Raw genomic sequence first — 24,691 nt, 5'->3', positions numbered from 1 at the left:
GGCCGCAGGTCAGGTGACAGCTGTTTGCAGTGTAAACGGACTCTGAGGTTGTCCCTAAAGTGACAGCCCAGAACGCCCTGGCATCCGGGAGAAAAGTGCAGGGGTGAACACTGATCCTGCGGGGGAAGGGGGTTCATCACGGCGGACAACCTGAAGATATTCTTGTATAAAAAAGTTGCCAAGTGTTGAGGGACTCCTCGCGATTGTTCTGGGAGTTGGAGTGCCTGTTATTAGAGCGACCAATGATCACGTTCCAGAGCAGGGTCGGACACCTGTCTGCTTGTCTACCTGTGCTGCTGCAACGGCCCAAGGCAGCAAACTTGGACTCTCAGTCAACACAAGTACTATCTGTTACTATAACACTTACCACGTGGTTCAATTTAATCGTCTACCTTTGGTGGTGAGTTTCATAGCCAGCAGCAGTGCCAATACAGGACTGACTGTGAGCCTAGAAAAGCAACTTGCTCCATTCCTTGAAGAACTGAGACAAGCTGTGGAAGTGTCTTACGGTGGTGTGTCAACTCAGCAATCTCAGACGACAATAACGCCTATGTCTGTGCACTCAAGGAAGGGTCTTCTTTTCCATTTTATGCTAAAACTATCAACTGTGAGTATAATTTCTGAACAAATTGATTGATATATTTCTTTGTTTAAGGTCTTCTTTAAAGAAGAATCTCATTAATGAGATTCGGGAATATCACAAAATGGTCAGTCTATCACAGCCCCCGTGGAGTGAAGTTTGTTTAGTCACTCACTATGGATGAGAGTCTCCTCAGTGGATCAGAACCAAAATGGTACATTGATCCACTCGAATCTCTGCAGTGTTGCCTATTATAAATATGCCCAGGCCTGAAAAATGAAGCAGGCCGTTTTTATTGTGAATAGTAACAAGGACATATTTTTCTTCATATGTTTTATTTCTTTGCGTTGAATGCAAGAAAAATGGCTTAGCAAAAGTAATAAAATCAGTACAATCGCTAACTTTCCTATTTATATATTATTTTATGACACAGGTGACTACTATGAATTGATCTGGCTCTTCTCAGAGGGTGCTGTTCTTTATCTAAAATGAAAATTGCAGGTAATGATTTTCTCTCCCTGCACCCCACTATCTATAACCAATCAGTGTTATGTTTAATGTGTTCTTTATAAAATTTAGATGTGATTCATTATCAAACTCTCCCAGTATTGGTATGTATATAAAACTAATGCATCCTTTTTTCATATATAATAAATAAAATAGTATTTTTTAGAAGTATAGTTTGAACACTAAAAAAAACCCACTCCAAAACCATAAAAGTCCTTTTACTTCTACATATGAGCAACAAACAATCTGAAAATGAAACCGAGAAAGTAATGCCTACATCAGCAAAAAAGAGTAATACCAAGGTAAGTACAAGGCCAGGGCCCAAAACCCACAAAACACTGCTGAGATCTAAATCAAAGCACAAAAGACCTAAATATACAAAATGGTATGCTATGTTCATGGAGCAGAAGTTTTAACACCAATAAACTGGCTACAGATTCAATGGCAGGCCCAGTAAACCCGATGGTTTTCACAGAAATTAATAAGCTGACGCTCAAAATGACAACAGCAACTTCAAAGACCAGGCGGGAAATGCAGGGGAAGTCATTTAGCTCGTTTCATTGGGTGTGGAATCCTTGAGAAAAGGCAGGGGAGAAAGGCTGCATAAAGCAAATGAGGTAATCAATCCTCACCAAATGCTACACATACAAGTTTTATGTGGCACATGTTTTGCTGAATCTGTTTTCAACAATTTAAATACAAAAAGAAAAACAGGTCCTAGGATTCATATGGAAGTGCGAGGGACCCAGAAAGGACAAGACAATCTTTAAGAACAAACTTGGAGGGCGCACACACCCTTATCCTCACATTCAGTAATTAATGCTAACTTAACCTAAACAGTAAGTAATTCTTAATAAAGTTAAGCAGTCACACAGTGTGGCACTGGCATCAGAACAGCCATGCCAATCAAAAGAACAGCACTGGAGCCCAGAAATCAAGCCTGCGGAAAGCACACACTGGGAAAGGACGACCTTACACACGCGTTAAGGGAGGCCGCACCGCTGGCACTCTCTACACCACAGCAGCCGCTCCTGCCCTCTGTGGATGTGGTGGGGAAAGCACTGCTTCGGCGAGGTAGGCCGGACGTTCTAAGCCTTCTCTGGCCACAGTCTTTGCTCATCGGTCAGAGAGCGTGTGGTCAGTCACTGTCTGGTTGGCTTCGACTCACGGTGACCTCAAGGACACAGGAAACCCACCTCCTCACCGTCCTGGCTGCGCTCAGGCCCCTCGCCGCGGTCACTGAGACAATCCATTTCGGGAAGGGTCTCTCTCTCCCTCCCGACCCTCTACTTTCCCCAGCACAATGTCCTCCTCCAGGAGTGGCCCCTCCTGGTAACAAGCCCAAAGTCTGTGAGCTGGAACCTCACCACGCCACTTTCTCCAAGACAGATACATGTGTTCTTTTGGCTGTCTATGATATAGTCAATATTCTGCCCCAACACCACTATCACTTGTAGAACCAACAATTTATTAATGGCAAGTACCTTTTTTTTAGAAAAACCACCATAAATGGCAACTGTATACACAGATCTCACCGGACGGAATACACAGGCATCAAAGTGATGACATCGATGGTTAAGAGCGTGGAGAATCTCAGTATCATCAGTCAGAACAGGGCCAGGGGCCGACTAAGGAACAGCCATCAACTGCTCACATGCAAGTTCAGCTTTAAGCTACAGAGAATGAAAACCAGCCCGCCAGAGCCAAAACACAACCTTGAACACGCTGCTCAGGAATTTAGAAAAAATGCAGCATGTGCTATCTGGCACACACAAAGGGTCATGTGTAGGTCCATAAGCACTGTACAGAGGGACACAACAAAGGAACCCCAGAACCACCCCAGTGAGCCCTCAGCATCCCCTGGGTGCCCCTCCCCTCCCCTCCCTCCTGACTCTGCCCCAAAGGAAGCAGCAGCCTGGACCAGCCTGAACGTGGCCCTTACAGCTCGCCAGCGAGCAGAGAAATGGTTTTCTTTGTAAATGATATGCTTGTGCTTGCCTTTTACCACCAAAAAACGTCACAGCCGACGCCGTCCTGTGGGGCTTCTTTCACCACAGTGTTTGAAATCTCCACTTCTGTCATGTGTGGATGGAAGTCATCTCTTTTTGCTGCTGCTCTGATCCTGGCACACGTCTTCTGGGGCTCTCTCTAGGTAGATACCCCAGGGCTGGGGATTAGCAAACTATGGACTGTGAGTAAAATCCAGTCAGTGGTCTGGGAGCTAAGGATACTTTTTAAAGGGTTGTATAAAACAACCCTTTAAAGGATTGTGTAAAATAAATAAAAAGTATTCAACAGAGATTGTATGTGGTTGGCAAAGTCTCAAAAATCAATGAGCCAGCAGCCCCTACCCTGAAGTCCACATCCAGAGATGGAGAGGGAGTGGGGGGGGTGTGTGTGCGTGAGGTGTGGGTGTGCATGCAGCTGTGCGTGAGGCGAGGGTGTGCGTGCAGCTGTGTGTGAGACATGGGTGTGTGTGCGGCTGTGTGTGAGGGGAGGGTGTGCGTGAGGCGAGGGTGTGCACGTGGCTGTGTGTGAGGTGTAGGTGTGCAGGGAATGCCCAATTCCACAACAAGAGTAGGGTGCTCTCCAAAGCAAAGGTACCAGCAGCACACGCGTCCATTCACCCACGTCCTCACCGGCGCCTGGGGTCAGCCCACATCTTCCTTTGTGACAACCGAGAGAGTCAGACTCTTTATAATTTAAAAGCTGAACATCTCTTCCTAGATTCATGGGCGCTTGTACTGGATCTTCTGAGAAATGCCTGACTTTCTTGTCACTGTTGAGCAACGAGTTACTTATCTCCTAATTACTGACTCGTGGGGCTTCTTCACACATTGTGACGACTGGAAGGCAGCTGGAATCCAAGAGAGAAGCCTCTAATGAGGAGCTCTGGTGCTGCAATGGTTAAGCGCCGGCTGCAAAATGAAGCGGCTGTGGTTTGAACTCCCCTAACAGCTCCATGGGAGAAAGACTCGCTCTGCTCCCACGAAGACTACAGCTGGGAGAATTCAATAGGGCAGTTCTACTCTCTCACATACGGTTACAATGGGTCAAAAACCAACCTGAGGGCACCTGACAATAACCCTTAGTTAGCTACATTGTTAGGTGCCATCAGTGGTGTACAGCCCACAGTGACCCTATGAACAACAGGTCTGAACCTGTACTACCCTGTGCCATCCTCTTAATCTCTGACACACGTGAGCCCATTGCTGCAGTCACTGTGTCACCCCACTTGGCTGAGGGTCTTCCTCTCTTTCTCTGACACTCCACCTTTCTAAGCATGATGTTCCTCTGCAAGGAACAGCCTCTCCTAAAAACATGACTAGAGTATGTGAAATGAAACTTTATCATCTTTCCCTTCAAGGAGCACTCTGGCTGCACCTTCTCCAAGATACATCTGTTTGTTCTTTCAGTGGTTCATGGGATATTGAGTACTCTTCTCCAACACTACAGTTCAAAGGCATCAATTATAACAACAACAACAACAACAGAAGATTAGCATCCTTATTCACTGTCCAGCTCTCAACGGTATAGCAAGGGATTGAAAAGACCATAATCTGAATCAGGTACACGTATTAGTTATTTATATATATTGTAAATGTCCTTTCCAAATTTGCAGCCTATTTGTGTTATCTTTTTTTCAATTTTTAATTTTATTTTGTGTGTGTGTGTGTGTACCATCAAATCAGATCTGACTGGTACGGGAGGAGATTGTCCCTTCTCCAGCAGAGCATATGGTGGAGACGAACCACGCACCTCTGGGATTGCAGTGCAGCTTCTTGCCACTAGGCCACCAGAGCTCCTATTTGTGTTATCTTTTAAAGAACATAAACTTGTAGTTTTAATGGACAAGCATTTATCCCTATCTCAACCTTTTAAAAATGCTCAGTTTGGCCAATGGATGCTATTGATGAAAGAAAAAAAAAAAAGAAGCCAACTAAGTATATCTGAAACCAAAATAGAAAGCAGTTTTATCATGGAATTATTTTTTAAAAAGGGGAATTTTGCTCAAATAAGATTAGCAAATGAAGTGCCAACTATTTAAAACAGACTAGCATTGGTAATGGGGGTAGGAGTGTCAGAGACAAGGTTGGCTCAAAGAACAGGGCTCAGAGCTGTTGAACATAGAGTCGCTATGAGCCTCAAGCTACTTGACAGCACATAACAACAAACAACACTGCTCAAGACAGTCATACTCCCTAAAATTCCAGAGTGCACCTTGGAAGTGAAGCTGATAAGACTCTCTGGCACACTGGACGTGGTCTTCAGAGGAATTGGACTGGGAGCAGGGCATTATGCTGGTACAGTAGAGGGCCAGGGAAAGAGAAGACCTTTGAGGAGACAAACCACAGAGGCCGCAACATGAGGCAGAATGCGCAGCCATGACTGTGAGGACGGGCAGGCCCAGGTAGCTTCTGCTTTGCTGTACTCAGGGGTGCTGTACTATACTCCCCCATGGGGGACTAAATGGGACCGAAGAACAACAACAGCAAACAGACAGTTCCACAAGAAAGAAAGGACAGGAGTCATGGGCAGAGTCCAGCAGCTGGGCTCGTGTCCCTCTGTGCCAGTGCGGTGACCAACAGAGGCCGCAGCAGGACCCAGGACTGTAGTTTTAAGAACAGTCTGAGGTTCGGTTCCATTGGTGAAACTCAAAGCCTGAGTCAGAATTCCACAAGCCCACTCTCGATAGAGCAATGAAAAATTGTCGGAATGGGTTTCCAGGCACTCTGGAAATGAACCAAATCTTGCAGCAACCAGGGGAACAATTAATTAGAAAATATGGCTGAATCTGGTAAGAACAGCAAGCTTTGTGGCAGTCTAATTTACACGTGCCACATTCCCAATACAAACAGAAGGTGATTGTTTTGACAGGTCTACTGGCTCCCGGGAGGAAGAGCTCAAAGGGCTGGCCTTTATCTCTCTCAACTGAGAACTCTCCCAGGCAGTAGTTCAGGGTGTCTGCTGAAAGTATTTAGAGGTAAATGCATTAGTCTCCGCTACCCGGGGCAAAGAATAACAGCTAGGGCAAACAGCAGACTGATTAAATATTCCCATTCCCAGGAAATGCTTTGGGAAACAAAGCTCCCAGTGTACACAGACTCTGGGAGTCCATGTACCTGCCTGGGGCCCCTGCAAATGCACAGCGCAGCCCTGGGAAAGGAGGATTCCCTCCTCTCACTGGCCCTTGGCCTTTGTGCAAGGAGGACTCGAAGGCCAAGGCTGAGCTGTACACTGCTTCACACCCATCTGTAAAAGCTGGAGAACTGATTTTTTGGTGCCAGTCATTGAGCGAAATCGCATTAGCTCATCACTAACCTAATCAAATACAGAATTCAGTGGCCATACACAACAAAAGAACACAGAATTTACAAAGTTTGTTCAAAAAGTCACTAAAAGTGGTCTCAATTTGGTGGGTGGAGGGTGGGGGTAAGTGAAATGGGAAAGATCTGGTGGGGATCTGGAAATATAGGGTAATGGTAGGCATAGATCAATTGTGATCAATATTATCAAACACACTGAATGGGAATGATTGCACAAAACACAATGTGAGAGGATGGTGTGGAACACAATGTTTACAAACCTTGTATGCCAACCAATATAAAATACACATTTTTATAAAAACTCACTAACAGATATCAGCTACAACATAAAACAGTAACAAATCCTAGGAGGACACTGATTTCTACATTATGACATTCAAATGCTCATTTTTCAACAAAAAGTTGTAAGGTATGAAAAGAAATATGAAAGCAGGAATCACTGTTTGATGGTTGCCCAGGATGAGAGAAGGAAGAGGAGAAATCCACTAACTAGATGGTGGGCGCTCTGGTGGCATCACGGCACTCTGGCACCAATATGAAGGTCCCTGAGAACAGCTAACATTATAAGGAACAAGCATGTGACTGGTGCATTTTCTGCTGGAGACCCGTGAAATGGAAAACAGTGATAAGAAGTGGCCCCTCCATGCCGGGGGTGCGGGGGGTCTACGAAGCACTGGATGTGGAGGTGCGTGGCCACGCCGATTTTGACTCTGCCATGCAGATGGGTGAGAACGTACAAAGAGGGTGTGTTGGTGTATCCACAAGGGAATGGGCTAGACTCACGATTCAATTGAGTGGATTCAGCAGCAGAAGAGGGAAATCTCAACAAAACCAGGAAACGGCAGCAGAACACATCCTTCGGGGCCAGAGATCCACACAAAAGCCAAAAGCAGTCTCGGCAGGGAACCAAAGAGCAACATGAGACAGAGCTGGTTTGGGACCACTGCCTCACGGAACCAGAGCCCAGGGTTTTCACCTAAGCTTGACAACGAAGTGAGGGACCACATCACAGCTGGCAGGACTAAGGGGACTTTGTAAAACTTATCTAAGCTATGAGACTGAAGGTCAAAGGGTCTGTGACCACGCCTGAGAAGCTGTCTGGACTGAGGAAGTGTACCCTGCTACCAACCGGAATTATAACCTGTTAACATCCCTAATAAACCCCATGCCCGTGAGGACGGATCTGTAAAGTCTGTGCAGTCCCTGCACCAGGTTTCAGACCCAGCAGAGCAGTTTGGTGCTGGCATTCATAAAAGTAGGTGCAGGAGTGTGGGAGGCCATGCCTGACTTTACAGGAATTAGTTTTGCACTTTGGATGCAGCTGACGCAGACAGTTCCCCTTTATGGCGTTGGTTGAAGTCAGACTTGGCCATCCCCATGCTGCCTACGCTCATTTCACAACACTTCAGAGAGGATGGTGCAGGCAACTTTGAAGGGTCTGTGGACTAACACTTAACAGCCTAATTGGGGGACTCAAGGCATAGAGAGCAAATGAGCACCCTCTGGTTAGATGTCACACCTACGATAAGACATTGGGACCAGCACAGGTATTTCACCTGCCTATTGGCATTTTACCTGCCTATTGGCATTTTACCACCAAGCGTAAGAAGAGGATGTTTGCTGACATCACATTACAAAAAATATTGGATTGTAGCAGCATATAAACTGGGCAAGAAGAATGTAAAGGAAAGGGCAACAAAGGGAACAGTATAACTAAGAAAGAGTTATTAATACAATTTTCAATGCCTGGTTTTGGTTTTTACTCCCAGAAGTCGATTGCAAAAACTTTCTAGTCTATCCGAGATGGGAAATGCCACTAACATCTGTCCACCATGAGTGGCCCTGCAGTCACTGCAAATACTGGTGGTAGATCTTCTAGCAACACAGCAACACCCAAGTCACCACCACATGCCGAACTGACAGACAACTAGCAGCTCAGATGCACACTGCACCAAGCAAATAGGCCGCGAAAGACCTCTGTAAAGTGCTAAAAAGTGTAACCGTCACTGAGAGGACTGCAATCCCAAAGGCATGTGGTTCAAATGTACTAGCTGCTCCAGAGAAGGATGGGCAATCTCCTTCCATGCGACTTCACTGCCCCTGAAAAATCGCTGGGGGGTCAGCTAGCTGTGAGTTGGTTCCAACTTGACGGCAAACAATAAACATGAATGTGAAAGCCAGACAATGAATAAGGAAGGCCAGAGAAGTGATGCTTTTGAATTATGGTGCTAGTGAAGGTTTTCAATATACCAGAAAAACAAAGAAATCTGCTTGGGGGAAAATGCTGTCAGAATACTCCTTAGACATGAGATGACAAGACTTGGTCTCACATGCTTTGGGCATATTACCTCGAGGGGTCAATCCCTGGAGAAGGACTTCACAGTTGGTGAAAGGCCAGTGGGACAGGGGCAGACTCTCAATGACATGATCAGCAGAGTGGATGCAACAACGGGCTGCAGCAGGTCTGTAAGGATGGTGCAGAACCTGACGTGTTCTGTTCTGCTGGAAACAGAGTGGCTATGACCCGGAAGTGACTCGATGGCACCTAAGAGTACGAAATAGCACCAACATGTCAACACAACAAGGAAGAGGAGGAGCTGAGACCAGGAGCCACAGATCAAGAAAGCAGCAGCTTGAGGTGGATCTCACCCAAGGACCAGGGCTGCCACTGCGGGACACCCTGAGTCCCAGACACTGATTCTGCACAAGGAGTAGAATTATTACTGTATTAATATGTGATGTATGGTTTGTTACACTTTTTAGTAATGTGTTATACACACAGAGGTATATTTAATAAGCACAATGTTACATTTAGAGAAGAACCGAGCAGAGAGAACAGAGAATTCTCACATAGTCCCTCTGCCTCATCCTCTAATTTTTCTCTTATTAACATCTTGAATTGGTGTGTGTAACCTGCTTGTGTATTCATTAACAGTCTGTGTTAAGCAGATGACAAGCTTCCCGCTCATTTGGGAAGGTATACCGAGGTGTGGCTGGTGGGCCACATGGTGAGACTCTGCTCAGTTCTGTGAGATGCTGCAGAATCGCCTTCCCCAGTGGCCGGACGCATCTGCACTCCTGCAAACAGGGCCTGCACGTTCCCGTGGCTCCACGTCTGCAGGCGGCACCGTTGGTGTTCTGGGTTTTAGCTACTTGTTTTATGGGCACACTGAAAACAAAAAACAAAACTGGGAAGCCTCACTGCCACTGAGCTGATTCAAACTCACGGGGACCCTCTCTCGGAGACTGTCAAGCTCTGGGAGTGGAGGCTGCTCAACCTTCTCCTGTGCAGCAGCTTGGTCTCAAACTGCCAACCTTTCAATTAGTAGTCGAACATCTCTTCATGTAGTTACTTGTCATGATTTATTTGAGGCCACTCAAAGGAAAAACTTTTAATTGTTGATCAACTCATTAGTGGACACTGAGTTTCTGACCCGCACGGCTCAGAAGTGTGTGCCTGACTCAGAAGCATCTCCCTGACGGCTGAGGTGTGTCTGTACGTGAAAGCAGAGCATGGTGACCTGGAGGCCTCTTCATGCTCCCAGAGCTCCTGCTCTAGTGGTGCAGAGTTTAAGAAGCTCCCGCCTTCGGCTATGTTCGAGGTGCAGATCAGAAACTGGAAAGAAAAGGACAGCTGCTGACTAGTGAGTGGTTCCAGGAACTGGAAAGTCCCAGGAAAACCAAAAAAGGGAAGCATCAGATGACGACAGCTCCAGCCAGCGAGACAGGGAGCACAGTACACACATAGACAAAGGTGCTGACAGCAAGCCCAGAGGGAAGGTGAGTGCTGTCCAAGTGCTACCAACCAAGGGGAAGGGAGCACCACAGAGAGACAGGTGCTCCCTGATCCTAAAAACACCTTCTGGAAATGTGTATTTACGTAAACATGCCCGCACACTGACTCGGCCGTAACACCTGGGGGTGCCAAGGGCTCGCCGTGCTGGGGTCCCTCGGCTAACAGACGAGGAAGGCACTGACCAGAGGAGGCTGGATGCCTACCCAACAAACACCCAACAATGAATGAGAAGTCCTGCTTAAAGGTTCTGTGTCTAAGAGCGGGTGACACACACACAGGTGACAGCTAGAAAAGAACCTGATTGAAACGTATGTTCACCTCAACACAAAGATACACAAAGCCTCAAAACTGGACCAAGTAAGCGGTATGATAACAAATGGGGAAATCCCTGAGAGTGTCAAGGATCTCATGGTACTTAGATCCCCATGAACACCTGTAGATGCAGCAGTCAGGAAATCAAGACATACCACACTGGGCAAACCTGCTGCCAAAAGTCTGTTTAAAGTGTTAAAGAGCAAGGAGCAATTTTAAAGACTAAGGTGTGTGTTTATGCAAAAGTTGGACAATGAAGAAGGAAGACCCCGGCACTGATGACTGTGAAGTGTGGCGCTGGGGAAGAAGATGGAATACACAGGGACTGGCAGAATGAGAGAGAGCTGTGCTGGAGGAGGTGAAGTGAGAATAAACACAGGCCAGGGTGAAGGTGGACGCTTCCTCTCATGGACTTTGGGCACATTATCAGGAGGGGTCAATCCTTGGAGAAGGACGTCATACTTAGAAAAATAGAGGGTTACTAAAAACAGAGGAAGACCCTCAGGAAAATGGGTTGACACAGTGACTGTAAATAGTGAGCTTACACAAAGCAGAGATGGTGAGAACGGCACAGGACTGGGCAGGTTAGCTCTGCTGTATAGAGGGGTACGGTGAGTTAGGTCCAATTCAATGGCACCTCATGGCAATGACAACAGAACTGGGTCTCGGAACCTTTAAGAAAACAATATCCACTTGAGGTGCAGCACTGTCAATGCCCCTTGACTGAAACGATGGAGATTTTCTTTAGAGAGCTCACTCAGCTCCTAATACAGGCAAAGACGCTGCATCTCTCTTGGCCCAGGCCACAGTTGGACAAAGAGGAGCTGAGGAGGCTCCTGTGTCTATTCTACAAGGGAGGAGGGGGTCCCACGGACCGGCATGGATGCCCACAGGCAAGGCCACCAGCCTGGATCTCAGGCCCCGCTCCCTGTGAGAGGATCAGGATCAGAAGCCGTACAGGTCATATAATCATGTCTGCAGAGCATGAACTTCACTTGAAAAGATGAATGGAAGCTCAGAGCATGCCACATTAAGCAGGAGCTTATAACATTTAAATCATTTTTAGAAGGAAACATAAGATTTCAACACTGTCAGCTCTTATCTCTGGCCACTCTTACCCTCTGGCACAGACTCTATTGTTTAAAGGCGGGAGCTGTTGTAGTTCTGATATGAAACCTCTCTTCTCTCCGCTGGGCAAGCCTGTCTATTCCTCAGCTTCCCCTCCACATGTGACCAAGTGGCCCTCCGATTCTTGGACCAGTGACTCCTGAAAGCCCCGTTCCCACTGCACATCATGCCTGGTCTTCACACAGCCCAGAGGGGACCTGCCACCTTGTGTGCCTCCCACTCGTAGACTACATGTCCTCGCCTACCTCCTCTCCTGGAGAAGGACCCCACCACCTAACCAGTTCCCCACCAGCATCTGGGACCTCCTCCCCCCAAGAACTCCCAGTCATTAGCCTCCGGTCACTAACCAAATCCCACTGAGCTCATCACATTGTGGCTCTAACTCACCCTATCCTCACCTCCTCCCAGGACAGGGCCCTTGGATCTACAGCCAGTGAGATGGCCTAACAAACACAATGTTTCTGCCTGGAGGGTCATCTGGCTAATAGCCGATTCTCGCCCAGGCTCTCCTAAGACATGTAAGGAAACTCAGGCCCAGGAAGCAATGAGTTTGCAAGACCCAAACCTAGTAAGCAGAGAAATGTGTAAATGGATAAAGAGGAAAGATGCATCACATTCATGCAGAAGAGACACATGGCCAAAGCTGGCATCTTTATTGTTTTTAAGCAGCAACTCCCATCCAGCCCTGGTAACCAGGCATCAACACTGGTCTCTACGCATCTGCCTGGTTTAAGCATTTCTTAGAGGAGGGATCATTTAAAGTTTGTCCTTTCTCTGTTTCACTTTTTTCCACTCCTCGCAACGCTTTCATTTCTCTTCATGTCCGAGCCGTGTTCCCTGTGCAGACAGCACACACTGTGGTGACCATTCATCTGTGGTGACCATTCAACAGCAGCCAACAGAGTTGTTTCCGCCTCTCGGCCGTTGTGAGCAGCGCTGCAATGGGCCCGGGGGCACAGGTCTCCATTTGAGTCCCCACTTTCGAGCCTTTTGGCTACATAGCCACGACTGGAATTGCTGGGCCAAAGGCAAACACAATCTTTTTGAAGTGAAAACACATCTTCTAAAAACAAAACCACAACACATCTTTTCAAGTACATTCACATGATAGGGGGAGAAAACAAGGAAGATCTCCTATATATTCATGATATGTTGTTTAATGAAAAAAATTCCTAAAAGTCAAGGCGGAGAAAAGCGAGTTCTGTACATTACTATTCCCTAAGAAAGGGAGCTATGTATTCACATAGTCACAAACACACATACGCACTCCCCAAGGAAGAGCAGCTCGTTGCTGGGGAGCTGGACCCAGTTCACGGCCGACCCTCCAGCAGGTTTCCAGGGCTAGAAAGTGCACAGGAAGAGACTGCTCATCTTCCTCCCGCAGAACTGCTGGTGGGTCAGGGCCACCACGGGTGCAGTAGCAGCACAGCGCCCTGCAGGCCAGGCCACCTGAGCTCCCCAGCACCGGGCAGGTCGTGTGTACTCGGTACGGCAGGAACCGAGCCGTAGCTGATTCCCATCGGATTCCCATGGTTGCAATCACAGGCCACTGGCCCGTCTTTCTTCCTCAGAGCAGCGGCGGCATCTGAGCTACGAGAGAGGAGTGGTTTTCTGGGTGAGCGGCACAGCTCTCGACGGATTCCACACATATTTCTTGCTAACTGCCATCAAGACGAGCGCGACTCATAGCGACCTTATGAACAGCAGACCTGAGCTCTGTCCTATCCTGCACCATCCTCATCCTCAACATCTCAACCGTCTCACTGAGGGTCTTCCTGTCTCTCTCTGACCCTCTAACGTGCCCAGCATGATGTCCGTCTCCAAGGAATAGCCTTCCCTAACCACATGCCCCAAATACGTGAGACAAAGCTTCCCCATCTTAGTCTCCAATGAACACGCCTGCTACACTTTCTCCAAGATGTTTCCGTTTGTTCTTCTGCCAGTCGTGGGTTATTCAGGACTCTTCTCTCACGTCACAGCTCAAAGGCGTCTCTTGTTCTCCTGTCATTCTTAATCACAGCCCATCTCTCAGATGCACAACAAGTGACTAGAAAGACAGCGGCCTGAAGCGGATGCACCTTAATCTTCAAACTGACATCACTGCTCTTCAGGACTTTGGAGGGGTCCCTGACAGCAGACTTCCTAACGCTACACTGCCTGATCTCCTGACAGCTGCTACCAAGGGTGTTGACTGTGGGTCCAATCATTAACAATTTTAGCCTTTTGTCTATCTATCATGATGTTGCCTACTGGCCCAGTGGTGAGAATTTATTTTTTGGATTTGAAGTAAAACCCTGAGAATACTGTATAAACATTAGAAAACCAAATTTAAAAAACCTCCTACCCCTACATTTTGAAATAAATAAGCCTATCTGGCAACAGTCAGGAATTGAGTCAAGTACTTCAAACTACAGTAATTCGACAGTACATCCCTAGAGATATACTCATAGGTCAAAAAAACTGCAGAAAACCTTCAACTCTCTTCAGTATTGCTAGTGATATATATTGGTAATGTTATTTTGTAAAGTATGACATATTTTATAGGATAAAGCAAATAAATATAGTGTTGCTAGGGACAAGGATTTTCTTATAATACAAAATTAAAATAAGACATAAAAATGATATACTAAAATCAAATGTGAAGGCAAGGATGTTGAAACTTCACCTCACATACTTTGGCCATGCTGTTAGGATGGTCTTGTCCTTGAAGAAGGACATCGTGCTGAGAAAGGCCGAGGGTCAGCGCAATAGGGGAAGGCCTTCGATGAGATGGTGACTGCGGCAATGAACTTGAGAGTTAGGCCGAGACTGACGGTGTGGGACAGGCAAGGTTCCGAGCTGCTCTCACAGGGTTGCTGTGAGTCCTTGTTGACTTGATCACACCTTACAACAACCACCACCAACCCAAAAAGCCAAACTCGATGTCCCTGAGTGGATTTCAACTCACAGTGACCCTACAGCACAGAGCAGAACTCCCCCTCACGGTTCCCAAGGTTATGAAGCTATGGAAGGTGACTGACTCCTTTCTCCTACGGAGTGGCTGGTAGATTTTATTAGCAGCCAAAGGCTTCAACCACAGCACCACCAGAGCTCCTTCTTAACCAGTAACTCTAAATTGGAATTAGGAACAGTATGAACTCATGATGCAGTTTCACTCAACAGTGTTCTTGCCAGCTGTTCACCAGCAAAGCCTACGAACAATAATCAGCTGCAGAACATCCCTGGTCCCCAGATATTGTTGTTAAGTGCTGTCGAGTTGTAGAAGACTCACAGTGACCCTATGGACAAAAGACCTGAACACCTGTATAACTTTCATTGTTTCTCCAAGTTCATAGGGTTTCTGGAGGGAAGCTGTTTTGGAAGTGGATGCTACTCCTGCTTCCAAGCTTGTTTAATTGGGGAGCTCCAACAAACACTGTCCACCGTGAGTAACCATTCTTGCATTTGACACATCAGTGTCACAGTGTTTAGCATCACAGCAACCACAGTTACCTCTGTACAGCAAATGGACAGACAAGTGCTATACCACTTAGAAGAATGTTTGACCAAAACCAATTGTGGTCCTCAGGCTCAAATGCCTTTTTCTATAGGTTGTTGTTGTTGTTAAGTGCTACTGAGTCACAGGCGACTCACTGTGACCCTACAAAAGTCCTGGACACACCCTGTATAACTTTCGTCCTTTCTCCAGGTTCACAGGGTTTCCAGAGGCAAGCTATTGTGAAAGTGGATGCCACTCCTGCTTCCAAGCTTGTTTTAATCAAGGAGCTCCACCAAACACTGTCCACCAAGGGTGACCATTCTCACATTTGACTCATCAGTGTCAGTGTTCGGCTTCACTGCAACCATGAGTTACCTCTGTACAGCAAATGGACATATCAGGGTTACATGACCTAGAATGTTTCACCAAAAACAATTGAAGACAGGCCTAAGGGCTGCAAAGTAGAGTCGCCCACCTTTAGCTTGGGGGCATGGCTTTTTGTCTGCTAGGCCAACTGTGTGCGCACGCTCTCTCTCTTTTTTTCTCTCTCTGCTGTTGTTTCTGGTGGTGGTGTTAAGTGCCATCCAGTTGCAGGTAACTCATAGCAACCCTATGAATTGAAGTCCTGGACACCTCCTGCATAACTTTTGCCCTTTCTCAATAGGAGGCAGGATAGAATCAACTCACACCCAATGGTGAGTAAACATTCCACCCTAATCCTCACCAGAACCAGAAAACATGGTCTTAAATACCCTTCCCATGTCAAGGAACCAAGGTAAGTCTGAAACACCTTGCACACAGAAAGTAAGGAGATTAGACTCCCAGGATCCTGTCAGAAGGACTCAGGAGTCAGCTGGACTAAGTTAGTGCTAGTCAAATAGCCTGATGTTAGCCTCTATAAGAAAAATAATGGTAGTGGTTTAGAACACAGAATACAAGTTTAATAAATTTACAACGATATTCAAAACAGCCACTTACCATCTATGAAATCATCTTGAGACTCTGAAAATTGCTAAATATAAAGAATCAAGGAGCTGTTCGGCTCCCCCCGGAGGAAGTGTCCCTCAGGGTAACAAAGAGTTGCTGAGGGGAAGTGTCTCTCTCCCAGAAGCTACAGTTAACGAAGGGAGAGTTCAGGGCACAATTAAAGTATCATTATTTTGCAAACTCTAAGTGGAGAAAGAAACTGAAGCTGCCAACAACTTCACTCTACTTGGATCAACAATCCACACCACTGGAGCACCAGTCTAGTTCACGGACACCCGGGGGAAATCTGCTGCAAAGAAATCTTTAAAGTGTCAGACAGCACTGTGAGGATTAAGGTGTGACTGGTATTTTTCAACTGTCTCATATGCATGTGAAAGGTGGGCAGTGAAAAAGGAAGACTGAAGAAACACTGACGCAGTTGAACTGTGTTTTAGTAAAGAATACTGAATGCACCTGGAGTACAGGAAAAATGAACAAATGTGTCTTAGAAGAAGTTCCACCCAAGCACTCTTTAGAATCGAGGATGGTGAGATTTCAGCTCACTTTGGACACGCCATCAGGAAAGATCACTTGAAAAGACATCATGTTCGGTATAGGAGAGGGTGCTAGAGCATGAAAGGCATCCTCAGAAAGATGGGCGACAGGACAGTCACAGGACACTCAAATGACCCAGCGATGAAGAAGGGGCACGACTGGGGACCTCTCGTTCTGTTATACACAAGGTCAGCCATGACTCAGCCAACCTAACGGCAAGTAACAAGGACAAAGAATTCTGAGGGGAGGCAACGGTCAGCGTGGAAGAGACAAGCAGACACCCCGGACCTCCAAGTGGGAAGTCCACACCCTCTTCCCCCTTCTAGAGACGACTCATGACAGAAGGCCGAGCCTGTGTGGCCAGGTCTCCAGAGCCACTTAGCATTTCACAGGAAATACAGGGGGCAGAAGAACAGGTGAACACAACTCCAAAGCATAGGAAGGGCTAGGAAAGGAGGACGTGTGGAAACAGAAAACACTGGGAGGACGAGGGAAGAGTGCTGCTCAATTGTGGGGATTCAGTGTCACAAAACAGAATGGTCTGAATCGCTCAGTAGAGAACATTATTTGATCTGTAAACTTTCTCTCCAAGCATAATAATAAATTAGAAACAAACAAATTCCCAGCTGCCATGGAGTGGACTCTGACCCCACGGTGAGCAGCAGACTCACGCTCCGTGAACCAACTCAGCCCACTCACAGCCATCCAGGAACCCTCACGGCTGACCCTCCGGCGAGGCTGCAAGTCGCACAGGAGACTGCCCACCTTTCTTTCTTGGAGTAGGTGGTGGATTCGAACCGCTTACTGCTGGGCTGGGAGTGAAACTTCCTACAAGCAGGGCACCAGAGCTCCGCTGGGCTTTAAAGAGCCTGCTGAAGGTATGCAGTGAAATAAAAATGCGGACGCCTATGGGGGAACTTGCTCGCGTTTTCCAACAAAAAATATGCAAGGAAGAACTAAACAGGGAGGTAGCAGTGTGCTGACTGAGAGACGGACTGACAGACTGCACCACTCCAGACCCTGCTCCTATCACTCCGTGAAAACTCTGACTTCCGGGGAATGAGATGGCACTACAACACTCCTTAGACTGTGCATGAAATACTAAATATCAGCTTTTCAATTTATGAAAAGGAACTATGTATTTAGTCTCACTTAGGATGTCAACATTTCAAACCCATGTTACATTCATTTTAATGCTCTAAGATATTAATGAGTTCTTAATTTCAAGTATAAAATGCCACTCATTCACAAATTACAGGTTCAAACACTGGGTTATTTTCTTTCCTTTCAAAGGCCTTAAGAAAGATGATGAAAGAGGGAAGAGTTCATGTTTCAGGAGATGCAATTCTCAGAGGTCACGTGGTCAGCCAGCAGAGCCTCCCCCCACATGGCCGATGAGCAGGTGGGCTGGCCTCCAGGTGACTGAGGTCATAGGTTAACTGTGTGCCCATACCCCAAAAGTGGAAAGGAAACATATCAACTGACCTCAAAGGGAGTGTAGGAGTCCCCACCCTATACGACCTTCATGAAAAGCAGATTCCTTTTTGAAGCGCTCTCAGTCTACTCGAGGTCACGTTAGGGTAGGGGAGGACCCAGCCGCTTCTGAACAGGGTTTCAGAAAGGAGGAAACAGAGATAGAGTCACACAGATGATGCCACACAAAGCCCAGCGATGCTAGAGACCCCTGGGTCTCTGAGACCCTGGGGAAGATAAGGCAGGACCGTCCTCCAGGGTGGACCGTCCTTCAGAGTGGACCGTCCTTCAGAGTGGATCGTCCTCTAGTGTGGACCATCCTCTGGGGTTGACCCTCCTCTGGAGTGAAACATCCTCCAGGGGGACCATCCTCCAGAGTGGACTGTCCTCTAGCATGGACCATCCTCCAGAGTGGACCATCCTCCGGGGTGGAACATCCTCTGGGGTGGACCGTTTCCCAGCGTGGACCATCCTCGGGGTGGACAGTCCTCCGAGGTGGACAGTAAGAGCATGACTCCTTGCCTCCAGAGCTGGGACGTGGTAGAGTTCTGCTCCTGAACACACTGGCTTTGTGGTAATTTTTTTTACTGCAGCCTTAGGAAAGGAAGCCCTGGGCTGTCAGCTAGACTGCCTACTACTCTCAACGTTTAATTAATGCTGCTGTTTGAAAACAATGGGGGGAAAATGAGATCAAACACAAACTAAATTACAGTGTCATGCTGTAGAAGGTACAAAGCTTCTGTTAAAGAATAAAGCTACTAAAAACTAAAACTGCAAATGAACAAGCCCGGGGTGCTCCGAAGTTAACTGTTCTTACAATTATCAGGAAAAGGTCCCGATTTTGTGTACCTGTGTGTCATAAGCTGCTGCAGGTTTCTCCCAGCGTGGTCAGGAGGAGGCGTCTGCAGTGCGTCCTGTCAGCCTGGCCTGTCACAGGCTGGGCCCTTATCTGAGGAGGAAGCACAATACTTGTCAACTCTTATCTGGGAAATTTAAAGGGTGTTAAAAACAGAATTTCAAACGGTACAGTGCTTATAAAAAACTGGGAAGTTGGACAAAGAGCCATGCAGATGTGGTTTAAGTTACTGACATTTTTTTTTCAAAGTTACACATGAATTACAAACCGTGCCCATCTTCAGAGGATGTTCATTTGCAATCACTTGTATCACAAAATAGTGCATACATACAGATAAGGACAGGAACCTTGATGAAGTGCTTGTGTAGCACGTCAGGCTGCTAATCAAATGCTAGTTCTACTCCACTTGAGGCTTGGTGGAAGAACCACAGTCTTTGCCCATAAATATTACAGCCTTTGAAAGCTAATGAGTCAGAATCTACTCCAAGGCAATGGGTTTACACTATTTTGGTTTATAGAAAATAGAGGTAAAAAAGTATGCATGTTTTTACATGCACACATTCAATATAGTAAATACAATGTATGTTCACTTATTTTATTCACTTAGTCATGCATGCACCAAAAAACTGGTCAGATCAAGGACACGCAAACACCGTATGGTTTGAAATCAGAGGTGTGTGACAAGGCGATGTCCTCTTTCCATATCTATTCAATCTGCATGCTGAGCAAATGATTCGAGAAGCTCGACTCTGAATATTTTAGACTGGAGGAAGACTCAACTATCATTTCCTTGACAGCATCTTATGGGTATGCAGCCTTAACAGAGAGAATTTATTTTTATTTGTTCCTGAATTTTAGATACACAGGATCATACTGAAAGTGATCTGGTTGTACAATGGTTAAAGAGTTCAGAAGCTGATTGAAAGGTGTTTCAAAGCCGTAAGCTGCTCTGTGAAGACCCAACAGCTGTGGACAACCCCTGGGCAAGTCTACTCTGTCCTACGTACGGAGTCAGCAGAGCTGAAAATGACTCCACAGCAGTGGGTGGGTGGAATGGTATGGCACGTATAGTCTTTGTCATGCCCCCCACCCCCGCCACTCACTGCTGGTTACTGCTGTACTGTATTTACTATCACTGCGGTGTGGCAATTCATTGTCTAAATACTCTGTGACTCATCGATCCATTCCCTTGTCAGTGGGCCCAAGGGTAGTTTCTGCAGTTTCGGCTTTGGAGCATTTTCAAATAACGCTGGGGAGATCTTTTTGGTTCAAGTACACAGATGCACGTTTTTCTGGCGTACACACCTAGAAATGTGACAGCCAGGCTCCTGGTAGTACAGACTGAACTGCGCTCCATTAGGTCAAACTCTTCTCTCAGGCATCTCTCAGGGTCTACAAGCCCACCAGGAGAGTGGATGACAGCTGCTGGAGCTCAACAGTTTTAAGACTCAACAGACTTCTTAAATCTTGCTAATCGAATGGCTATATACTTATGTCCTAAGAATTAATTCCTCATCGTGTAGAGTTCGAAGGGAGTTCCGGGTCTAGAGGGTAAGGAGTGGTCCAAACCCACCAGCTGCTGTTGGAGGAGAAGGATGAAGAATCTCCTCCCATGCAATTCACAGCCTCCGAAACCCACCAGCGTGTCAGTTAGGACTCGGTTCCCACTCCACAGCATCCAACAGTAAACAACCGAGTACAAGGGAGCTTATTATTGTTAAGAAGCCGTGCGACAGGGAGCTCTGGCAGCTTACCAGAAGTTCTGACTCAATGGCAAACATCACCATCAACAACAAGAACACAGAGCTGAAATGTTTTGAATGACGAATCTAAGGACTCTTACACCTGTTGGTTGCTGTCAAGGAGATTTCCCTTTGCAACCTCTGCATTCATTTCCCCTCCCCGTGCCCACTGTACCTTCGTGTCTCCCCCAGGGATTTTCACTTACACTCACTCACAAGGGCCCAGAGACCCCGCCTAGGACCCTTGGAGCTGGAGGAAGCTTGAGAGTTGGCCCTGGCCAGAGATGGAGTCATCTCTACAAACACACAATCCAGCAAATTCAGAAGTGACACATCTTTTCTTCCTCCTTGGGGACTAAAAGAGCCTCGTTTTCCTGAAGAATTTAGGCATCTGACAACTATGAGATGTCTGAAAGAGCAAACGCAGAGGATGCTGGAGAAGAGCGTGACCAAATGGCATGTCTGCAGACAGCCCTGCTTTACACTTATGCGAGTCTGTAAATCCCACCGTGATAAAACCACTAAGGTGAAGACGTCCTCAAATTCACATCACACTGAGCCCTCACAGACACAACCACATATTCAAGAACATGGATTTAATCTACTCACAACCCCTCACACGTTATGCACTTGTATGCACTCGTCTCCCTCACCTCCCAAACTCCCATTCACATCTTTGCAAATTTGAGCCATTTATCACCCAAACCTAGGCCACATTTCTTTTTTAAAAAATTTTTTAATTTTTAAAATGTATTGATTATTGCACATTTTCTCCCCTTTCCCTCTCAATCCCCACAATGCCCTCCTTGTTCCAAACTGTTCTCAGACATATAATGTATTATATTCCTTTCAAATGGTTCTTCCCTTCATCTATTCCAAAGCAGTGTTTCATTATCTATCTACTCCTCCTCCATTCCCTTTCCAGGTCTGATTTATTTTAGAACAGCTTGCTATGCAATATTTATCCTTTTGTGACTGAGATACTTCACTTAGCATAATGTCCTCATAGTTACCACATGGTGTGTAATGTTTTAGTATTTCATTGTTTTTCAATGCTGTATAGTATTCCATTGTGTGGATATACTACAGTTTTCCTTTCCATTTGTTTACGGATGGGCACTTGGGTTGCTTCCCTCTTTTTACTATTATGACTAATGCAGCAATAAACATGGATGTGCATACATCTGCTTGAGTTATGGCTCTGGCTCCTTTAGGCTATATTCCTAGCAGTGGAACTGCTGGGTTAAATGGTAATTTTATTTCCAACTTTCTGAGAAAGTGCCAGAATGCCTTCCATAGTGGCTGCACCATTTCATATTGCCACCAGCAGTGAATAAGGGTTCTGCAACTTTGCCAGCATTTGTTGTTTGCTGCCCTGTTGAACTTTGCTGGGGTAAGATAATATCTCGTAGGTTTTTTTATTTGCATCTCACTAATAACTAGGGATTTTGAACATGTCTTCATGCGCCTGTTGGTCATTGGACTATCCTCTTTGGTGAAGTATGTATTCCTATCCTGTGCCCATTTTGTGACTGGATTGTTTACATTTTTCTTGTTGAGGTTAGATGACATTTCTTGAGAAATGGTCAAGGTAGATCTGACTGCTTCTTTAGTAACAGAACTAACTAACAGCTGTAGTGTTTGTGCCCGCTATAAATACTTCACTGGTAACACCGGCTCTGTAACTCATTCAAAGTGAAACAGATTAGAAACGCACCTTGTTTTAGTTTCAGGAAGTAAATGGAAATAATTTCTTCCTTTAAAGTCTAGTAGAATATAAAATGGAAATATCTGAGCCTAAAAATTTGTAATTACTGATTTAACGTTTAAAGTGGTTATAGGATTATTCAGGATTTCTTCTTCAGTCAATGTCACCTTTAGCAAAAATGTATTTTTCAAGAAATTGATTCTATCTACATTGTCAAATGTACGATGCTATTTATAATATTCTTTTGTGGTATTTTTAGTCCCTGAATCCACAACTGGTTTCCATTTTTCCTTTCATTTCATTTATCACTGGTGCCTCTATTTCTTATCAATCTCATGAGAGGTTTGCCAATTTTGCTAGACTTTTCATATCAACATTTTTGTTTTATTATACTTAATACTGGAAATTTACTATTTCATTAATTCTAGTCTTTATTAGTTTCTTCCTTCTATTCCTTTTGGTCTTTTTAAAAATTATTATAGTCTTTTTATCATTTAGATATTTAGCCTGTTAATTTTCAGCATTTCTTTTTCTCTAAGGATACACATTTTTCATTGAGCACAACTTAAGCTGCTTTCTATAAATTTTGCTGTGTTGTTGCTGGGTTTCACCTTCGTTTAAAACTGTTATGCTGGATCTCTGCTCCTCATCGATCCACAGATAGCCCTCTTCTCTTGTGCAACCTGAGCCGCATCCTTGAGACATGACGGTGAAGGTCAGAGTAAATATACTTGGCCACATTGGATGCCTGGTCCCCAGTGCTGCTTTTAATTCTGGCCAAGAGGATGCTGTTGCCATCAATGACCACTTCATTGACCTCAACTACATAGTCTATATGTTTCTGTATGATTCTACCCATGGCAAGTTCAATGACACTGTCAAGGTTGAGAATGGGAAGCTGACCATCAATGGTAAACCCATCACTATCTTCCAGGAGTGAGATCCAGGCAACATCAAGTGGGGTAATGCTGGTGCTGAGTATGTTGTGGAGCCCACTCGTGTTTTCAGAACCTTGAAGAAGGCTGGGGCTCTCTTGAAGGGTGGTGCCAAATAGGTAATCATCTCTGCTCCTTCTGCCGATGCCCTCATGTTTGTGATGGGCGTGAACCATGAGAAGTATGACAACTCTCTCAAGACTGTCAGCAATGCCTCCTGCACCACCAACTGCTTGGTCCCCTGACCAAGGTCATCGACAACTCTGGCATGACCACAGTCCATGCCATTACTGCTACCCAGAAGACTGTGGATCGTCCCTTTGGAAAACTGTGGTGTGTTGGCCATGGAACTTCCCAGAACATTATCCCTGCCACTAAGGCCATGGGCAAGGTGACTCCTGAGCTGAAAGAGAAACTTACTGGCATGGCTTTCCGTCCCTACCCTCAATATGTCAGTTGTGGATCTGACCTGCTGTCTAAAAAAAGCTGCCAAATATGATGACATCAAACAAGTAGTAAAGCAGGCATTGAAAGGGCTCTTAAAGGGCATCCTGGGATATTCTGAAGACCAGGTTGTCTCCTGCCACTTTAACAGTGACACCTCATCTTTGATCTGCGGCTGGCATTGCCCTGAACAACCACTTTGTCAAACTCGCTTCCTGGTATAACAATGAATTTGGCTACAGCAACAGGGTGGTAGACCTGATGGTTCACATGACCTCCTAAAAATAAGAGACCCTTAGGTTTCAGCTCCAGCAAAGCACTAAATGAAAAAGAGACCCTCAGCTGCTGGGACGTCCTTGCCCCAACTCTATCCCTCAACACACTGAGAATCTCACACCCTTGACACAGTTTCCATTCAGTCCCTCTGAGAAAAGGGGGTGGGCTCTGGAGAGCCCATCTTGTCATGCACCATCAATAAAGCACACTGTACTCAGAAAACAAACAAACATACAAACAACACAAACCCAAAAACTAAAATTGCTATCCTATGTTAATCTAATTTACTGGCAACTTAGTGTTGGCCTTCTCACTGCTGCTTATCACTGCAGTCGTCACTCCCTCCTAATCTGAAAGGTACAGACTCTATTCTTCTAGTGGCTGGTTTAGAAATGATAATATGTTGATTTGTTAGAGTTCAATGTTAATCATTGCCTTTTAATTTCTCTGAGACAAAACTGTTTAAACACTGGCTCCACTCATCATATTTACAACTTACAGACTACTGTCAGTTGTGTTTTTCAGTCATTTATCTTTCCAAATACCACTTCTGCATGATTCCCTTTCTCATACTCCAGTTATACATGTTAGGTCCATTCCTTCTGTCT

The 24,691-nt window shown here is 45.8% G+C and overlaps 1 pseudogene; it reads left to right on the top strand.

Annotated features, from left to right (window-relative positions):
* Positions 1–24,691, top strand: part of LOC102865432 — a 52,022-nt pseudogene that overhangs the window by 2,535 nt on the left and 24,796 nt on the right.

The sequence above is a fragment of the Elephantulus edwardii genome, unplaced genomic scaffold (genome assembly GCF_000299155.1).
Source record: "Elephantulus edwardii isolate Elephantulus edwardi_28Jun2011 unplaced genomic scaffold, EleEdw1.0 scaffold00002, whole genome shotgun sequence".
NCBI classification, from domain to species: Eukaryota; Metazoa; Chordata; class Mammalia; order Macroscelidea; family Macroscelididae; genus Elephantulus; species Elephantulus edwardii.
The sequence above is the reverse complement of the archived record's forward strand: the minus strand, read 5'-3'. Positions and strand labels throughout refer to the sequence as shown.